Source organism: Colobus angolensis, unplaced genomic scaffold (assembly GCF_000951035.1).
Source record: "Colobus angolensis palliatus isolate OR3802 unplaced genomic scaffold, Cang.pa_1.0 Scaffold128, whole genome shotgun sequence".
Taxonomy (NCBI): Eukaryota; Metazoa; Chordata; class Mammalia; order Primates; family Cercopithecidae; genus Colobus; species Colobus angolensis.
This window is the reverse complement of record NW_012114030.1, coordinates 3,090,498-3,097,167: the sequence shown is the minus strand read 5'-3', so window position 1 is coordinate 3,097,167 and position 6,670 is coordinate 3,090,498. Positions and strand designations below refer to the sequence as shown.

The 6,670-nt window shown below is 50.3% G+C and overlaps 1 protein-coding gene and 1 long non-coding RNA gene across 2 annotated transcripts in view; one reads left to right on the top strand and one right to left on the bottom strand.

Moving 5' to 3' along the window:
* Positions 1–3,047, bottom strand: part of LOC105505691 — a 23,006-nt gene extending 19,959 nt beyond the window's left edge. The window contains exon 1 of the long non-coding RNA XR_001000790.1: positions 1,608–3,047. This is a non-coding gene — a long non-coding RNA (uncharacterized LOC105505691). The remainder of the gene's footprint in view (positions 1–1,607) is intronic.
* The window catches only part of BCL7C (B-cell CLL/lymphoma 7C), a 63,929-nt gene that overhangs the window by 18,658 nt on the left and 38,601 nt on the right, over positions 1–6,670 (top strand). The window lies entirely within an intron of this gene.

Sequence of the window (6,670 nt, the reverse complement as noted above, 5' to 3'; positions counted from 1 at the left end):
CTCACCACCATGCCTGGCTAATTTTTTTATTTCTAGTAGAGACAGGATTTCACCACGTTGTCCAGGCTGGTCTCGAATTCCTGACCTCAGGTGATCCACCCACCGTGGCCTCCCAAACTGCTGAGATTACAGGCATGAGTCACCGCGCCCGGCCAAGGGCCCTGAGATTTTAAAAATCTCCTCAGGTGACGCTAACATGCTGCAAAGCTTAGAGATGCCAGCCTGTGAATGTGATTTGTTTGGCTTACGTGGTGTTGAACATGTTGGCAACATTAAAATCAAGTGATTTCATATAAAAATCTGGACTCACGCCGGGTGCCATGGCTCACACTGTAATCCCAGCACTTTGGGAGGCTGAGGCAGGAGGACTGCTTGAGCCCAGGAGTTGAGAATACAGTGAGTTATGTGTTGCTACCCTTCAACCTGGGCGGCAGAGTGAGATCCTGTCTCCATCAAAAATAAAAAAAGGAATCTGGACTCCAGCTACCCTTGAAAGCAGATGTTCTGAGATACTGAGTTTGCCTCCTGGAGTGGTCATGGGGCGAGGGTTGGGGGGTGGGGTAGGTGGTGGGGGGTGCAGAACACTGACTGGGGGCGGAGTCTCTGTCCTCCAGTTCTGGCAATCCCTACTGCTCCCTGGTGTCCCACTCTCCTTCTTGCTCTTCACTTGCGTGGCTTCCAGGGGAATGGCTGAGTTTTGCAGCCAGGCATTCCAGGCCTCCCAGCTTCGGCTTCTGATCACCTTCTCCACCTCCTCACTCCCTGCTCTAGTCGTCTTCATCTCATGTCCTGCCCTCCAGCCACATGGGCTGCTTGGTCCCTTCCACACCTGTTTTTGGCCATGAAGTTCTCCCACCAAGTTCCTTATGGTAGACAAGCCCCTGCTGGATTTGGTCCCTGCCTACCTCTCCTGCCCCTTTCCCCAAGCTCTCCTCCAACTCATGCATAGAACATCTACCACAAGGAAGCTGGCCAGGCTGTTAGCACTCCGGTTCCCTCTGTCTGTGAAACCCTTTCCTTCCCTCCACCCTCCCCTTCTCTCTCTTGTCTCAGGCTTTGGGTTTGATTTCACCTCCTCCAAGGTTCCCTGACCTTCAGACTAGGTCAGGTCCCTGGTTAGTCACTGTACTTCCTCTTTTTCACCCCCTTCATTTCACTTCCCCTGCCAGAATAAGGCCACATCTGTCTCATAATCTCTGTCTTCCTAGGGCCTAGTATGGTGTCTGGCATACAGTAGGTGCTCATTAATGATAAATGAATGAAAGCAAGCACATCTCCCTTTCTCTACTGGCAAAATCCTAATCCTTTTCTGGTTACATTTCTCCTATAGCATCCAATTCTGTTCTCAAGACCCAAAGATCTCTGAGATCCAGTGATCAATGGAGTTTTAGCTCAGGTCCATTTCACAGTGGACACAGTGGATCCCCAAATTTATCCTGTGGTTACTTCCCCAGGCCCAGAGTGAGTACACTGGTGGCACAGGCATACCCAGCAAGTGGCAGAATCCCCCCATCAGTTAACTAGGTGTCGCTGTACATGGCTGTGAAGGCAGTGATGACCCCAGGACCCCACCGGGGACAGCACAAGGGCAGAGCCCAAGAACTTACTTTCCATCCTCTTGCATTTGCCTGTGGATTTGCAGTTGGTAATGGTGTTCTTGCCCGGCCCTCCTTTGTTCCTCAGGGCAGCCAGGCAGCCGTGGCGTAGTGAAAGGGCAGGATGCGGGATAGGAATGGAGCTATTCCTGATTCAGACTGATTTGCTCTGTGATTTGGGACAAATCCCTTCCCCTGTCTAGACCTTAGTTGCCTCATCTAAAAAATGGAGCCAATAATCTTTTCCTCGTCTTTGGGGCCATCCATCTTTGAACCACATCAGGAGCAGTGGGAACCAAGTGCAGAGGATGGCCTTAAAAGCGGTATGGGAACCAAATTTTTGTAAAGTAAATATTTTCAACCTTTATATTTTGGAATCACCAGCGGTATTTATTACGTGCACTCTAGGAAATGGAGGCAATGCAATGCCAAAAACAGAAAGTAAAACTCTGTTATCCTGTGCCGCGGCCCGGTGGAGGTTTTAATGTCTGTATCTTAAGATCTGGTGAGGGCACGGGTAGGTGCGGCTGGACCGAGTGAAACCAGCCCCGTTGGGCGCGTAGGCTCTGGCTCAGGGTTGTGCTCACAGTGGAGGTGTCTGCAGCTCGGCACCCACAGGCGCCGCTGCCCTTCCAGCCTTTGTGGCGCTCTGGGGGGACAAAGGCGGGCTGCGCGGCCGTGGGAAGGGTTAAGGCCACCGACGCAGCCCTGGCGCGTGCTAGAGCGGCCAGTGGCGGACTTCCGGTTGGGGCGCGGGCGTGCGCCGCGAGTTCCCGACCCGCAGCTGCAGAGCCCTCGGGCGACCCAGCCGTGCGCAGTGCTACGCTGTCTCCGTCTGCGGTCTGCAGGGTAGGGGATGTGTTGCTCGGCCTCGCCTGCGCCGCGGCGGGACACTCGCATCTAGGCCAGACCCTCCCGCAGGGTCCGCACCCGCGATCTGGGCCGTGGGCAGCTTCGTGGCCCCTCCGGGCCTTGGTTTCCCCGGCTGTCATAGGGGCGTGAGAATCCCAGGCGAGCTGGGGGCAGGCAGCTTCTTCGGCTCCCTTGTGCCATGGAACCCACTGTATGCCCGTTATGCAGTCAGGAAAGCTGAGGCCGGGAAGGAGGGCGTTACGCTGCAATCGTGGAAACCAGCGCTCCCTCGCGTTGGCGCAGTCGGCAGAGGCGTGGCCAGAGCCATCAGCGGTCTCCAGTGCGGCTGCAAGGGCGGGCGCCCGAGGGCGTTCTGCTGCAGGCCTCCACCCGTGAGCTGACCGTGTCAGGCGCGCCACACACGGCGCTTCTCCTTCTCACTGCACCTCGCGAGGCAGGAGCTGCCGTTCCCGTGTCACAAATAGAAAAATAGGCTGGGGTGATTTCTCCGGAGTCAAGACTCAGGTCTGTGGCTCAGTCGGGAAGGATAGAAACCCAAGCTTCCTCAGACTGGTTCAGAGACCCGGCCAAATTAAATAATAATGGCCCTGGCTCAGGGGTCTTTAAGTCTTCCCCCCTCCCTCCCCTTTTGTTTTTGTTTTGTTTTGAGACTGCCTCACTGTCCCCCAGGCTGGAGTGCAGCGGTGCACTGCAGCTTCGACCTACCGAGGGCTCAGGTGATCCTCCCACCTCAGCCTCACGAGTGGCTGGGACTACAGACACGCGCTACCACGTCCAGCTAATTCTATTTTTTGTAGTCAGGATCTCGCTATGTTGTCGAGGCTGGTCTGGAACTCCTGGGCTCAAGCAATCCTCCTGCCTCGGCCTCTCAAAGTGCTGGAATTACAGGCATGAGCTACCGCGTCCGGCTACCCTTTAGTTATCTCAAGGAGTTTAACAATTGAATTTAGGCTGGTCTCAGTGGCTCACGCCTGTAATTCCAGCACGTTGAGAGGCTGCGGCAGGCAGATCGCTTGAGGTCAGGAGTTCAAGACCAGCCTGGCCAACATGGTGAAACCCCGCTTTACTAAAAATACAAAAATTAGACGGGTGTGGTGCCACGCACCTGTAATCCCAGCTACTCAGGAGACTGAGGCAGGAGAATCGCTTGAATCTGGGAGGTGGAGGTTGCAATGAGCCAAGATCACACCACTGCACTCTAGCCTGGGCCACAGAGCGAGAATCTGTCTCAAAAAAAAAAAAAAGATTTGACACCTATACCGTCCTCCGTGTGTGCGTGTGTGTGTGTGTGTGGAGGAGGAAAAATTATACATATATAAATATATATTATATATATGTATATAAATATATATATAAATATACATATATATATGTATAATTTTTTTGAGACAGTCGAGCTGTATTGCCCAGGATGGAGTGCAGGGGCTCAATCTCAGCTCACTGCAACCTCCGCCTCCTGGATTCAAGCCATTCTCCTGCCTCAGCCTCCTGAGTAGCTGGGACTACAGGCGCGTGCCACCACACCTGGCTAATTTTTGTATTTTTAGTGGTGACAGGGTTTCGCCATGTTGCCCAGGCTGGTCTGGAACTCCTGAGCTCAAAATGATCTGCCCGCCCCAGCCTCCCCAAATGCTGGAATTACAAGTGTGAGCCATCACACTAGGCCCATATATACATATTTTAAAATAACACCTTTACTGAGAGAGATGACTCACACACCGTACAACTTACCCATTTAAAGTGTACAGTTCAATGATTCTTAGTATTGTCACAGTTTTGCGACTATCACCACAGTCAATTTTAGAACATTTTCATTACCCCTAAAAGAAACCATACCCATTAACAGTAACTCCCAAGCCTTCCTCCCCCTACAGCTCTAGACTACTGCAAATCTACTTTCTGTCTCTATAGAGTTGCTTAGTTTGGACATCTTATATTAGGGCTTATGTGGCCTTTTTTGACTGACATAACCTTTCTGTTGTTGTTTTTAACAAAATCAGCTCCTTGAGCTCAGAGCCCTGGCCTGTAATCATAGCCAGCTAGAACTGAACAGCGTTGTTTTGGTTTTGTTGTGTCTAGTTTTACCACTCTTGGGTGAATGATAGGAATTTCTTATTTATGGCAGTGGTTAAAGTTTCCTTTTTGAATACACCTATTTCCATCAAAACGTGAGTTGATAATTTTTAAAGGACAAGATTAAGTAAACAGTAGTAGAGGTGGTCCACAAATTTGTCAGAGGTTGGGAAGATGGGATGTGAATGAAGTTTGGCAAACATTGGATTGTCTGATTTAAGGTTCTCCAGGTCATCATTTGAAAACCACCCTCACCTTATTCTTACATTGCACTTTCCTGACAACTCCTGTAAAGAAGTGCATGATTTTAGTGATGAAGAAACAGGTTCAGAGAAGTCAGGTAAAATAACTTGTCCAGGGTCACACAGCTAGTGACAGAAGCTAGGCTTAACCAAGTCTGTCTGATTGCCAAAACTATCTACTTACCAAGTCTGGAAGTGGGATAGGGGGTGGGGAATGGACTAGCAGGCTTGAGAGGGGACTCTCGCCACTACCCAAAACATGTGGGCACCAGGCTGGCTGAGTTATTTTGGGTACATATTCTGATAAATATTCAAATATTTCTGTGAAACAGTTTATGACTCTAAACAGAAATCCCATCTCATTTGCCATTGGGGCTTTCACTCTGTCTCAAGGGCACGCCGCAGTTCAGGAAGTGCTGCCTACCTAGAGAATGAGGGTGTGTGTGCATGCACGTGCTGGTGGTGAGGAGAGTCTGATCTCTAGTTCATCTTGGTTGCTACTGGCATCACTTTCCAAGCCCACAGGGGTCCCGTACACTGCATGACTTCTGCCCTGTTCCACCTGTGGGCACCAGAGTCTCTAGGCTGGCTGGGATTTCCTGCATATAGAGTACCATGTTTCTGGAAGTCAGGCCGCCACCTGCCCTCAGGACTGACCACTTTCCTAGAGCACAGCCAGAGGGCATTCACCAGGACTCCCTCTCTCCCCTTCCTGGCCAAGGACTTCCCCATCTCTTGCCATCATCTTCATCAGAACTCTGCCTCCTCCCTCAGACCCTATTCCTTGTCTTATTCTTTCCCTGTGGGCTTCAACAGACCATTAAATTCAGAGACTATTCCAATAACACTAATATCCTTTTCCAGAGAGAGCTTAATTTTTACACGGTAATTTTTTAAATTGTAGCATACAGAAGATAAGCAAAACAACCAGGTCCTGCTGTGCTCTTGTTCAACACTGATTTAACTCAGTCCGCTTCTCTCACAGCTGTGCAATTCGACTTGACCCAAACTTGAAGTTAAGCACCTCCAGAAAGGGTGATTAGGGTCCATCTGGTCTCACTCAACTTGGGTGAGAATCTCAACCCTAACTCCAAGCAATTATCTGAGTAATTCTGGACCCTATAAAACAAAATAGCAGCTGGGTGTGATGGCTCACACCTGAAATCCCAGCACTTTGGGAGGCCAAGGTGGGCAGATCACCTGAGGTCAGGAGTTTAAGACCAGCCTGGCCAACATGATGAAACCCTGTCTCTACTAAAAATACAAAAATAAGCCAGGCGTGGTGGTGCATGCCTGTAGTCCCAGCTACTCAGGAGGCTGAGGCAGGAGAATCACTTGAACCCGGCAGGTGAAGGTTGCAGTGAGCCAAGATTGTACCACTGCACTCCAGCCTGGGTGACAGAGTGAGACTCAGTCTAAAAAAAAAAAAAAAAAAAAAGCTAACATTGAGCTAGGTGAATATTCTCAGAGCACTACATGCATAATCTTACAAAATCATTTCAACAACTTAGTGAGGTAAGTACTCTTATTATTTCCACTTGACAGATGAGAAAAGCAAGGCACAGAGAAGTGAAGTCACTTGTCCCATCGTATATAGTAGAGGCAGATTTGAATCCATATCATCTGACTTCAGAGTGTGTACTCAAACCCAGAGTTCAGATGAGGCTAACTCCAGCCATCATTTACAGCGGCCTTTCAGTGTTCCCTGTACCCTGCCCCCTTCTTAAGTTAGTTTCTAGCTACTTGGGAAGCAGAGTTGGGGATTCCCCTTCCCAGAGATCCAGACTCTGAGCACCCCAAGACCTGGATCTCCCACTCAGGACACCTTTCCCCCTGTCCAGTTCTGGCACCTCTGGCAATGAGTTAATGACTGTTCCCCTGGCCTGC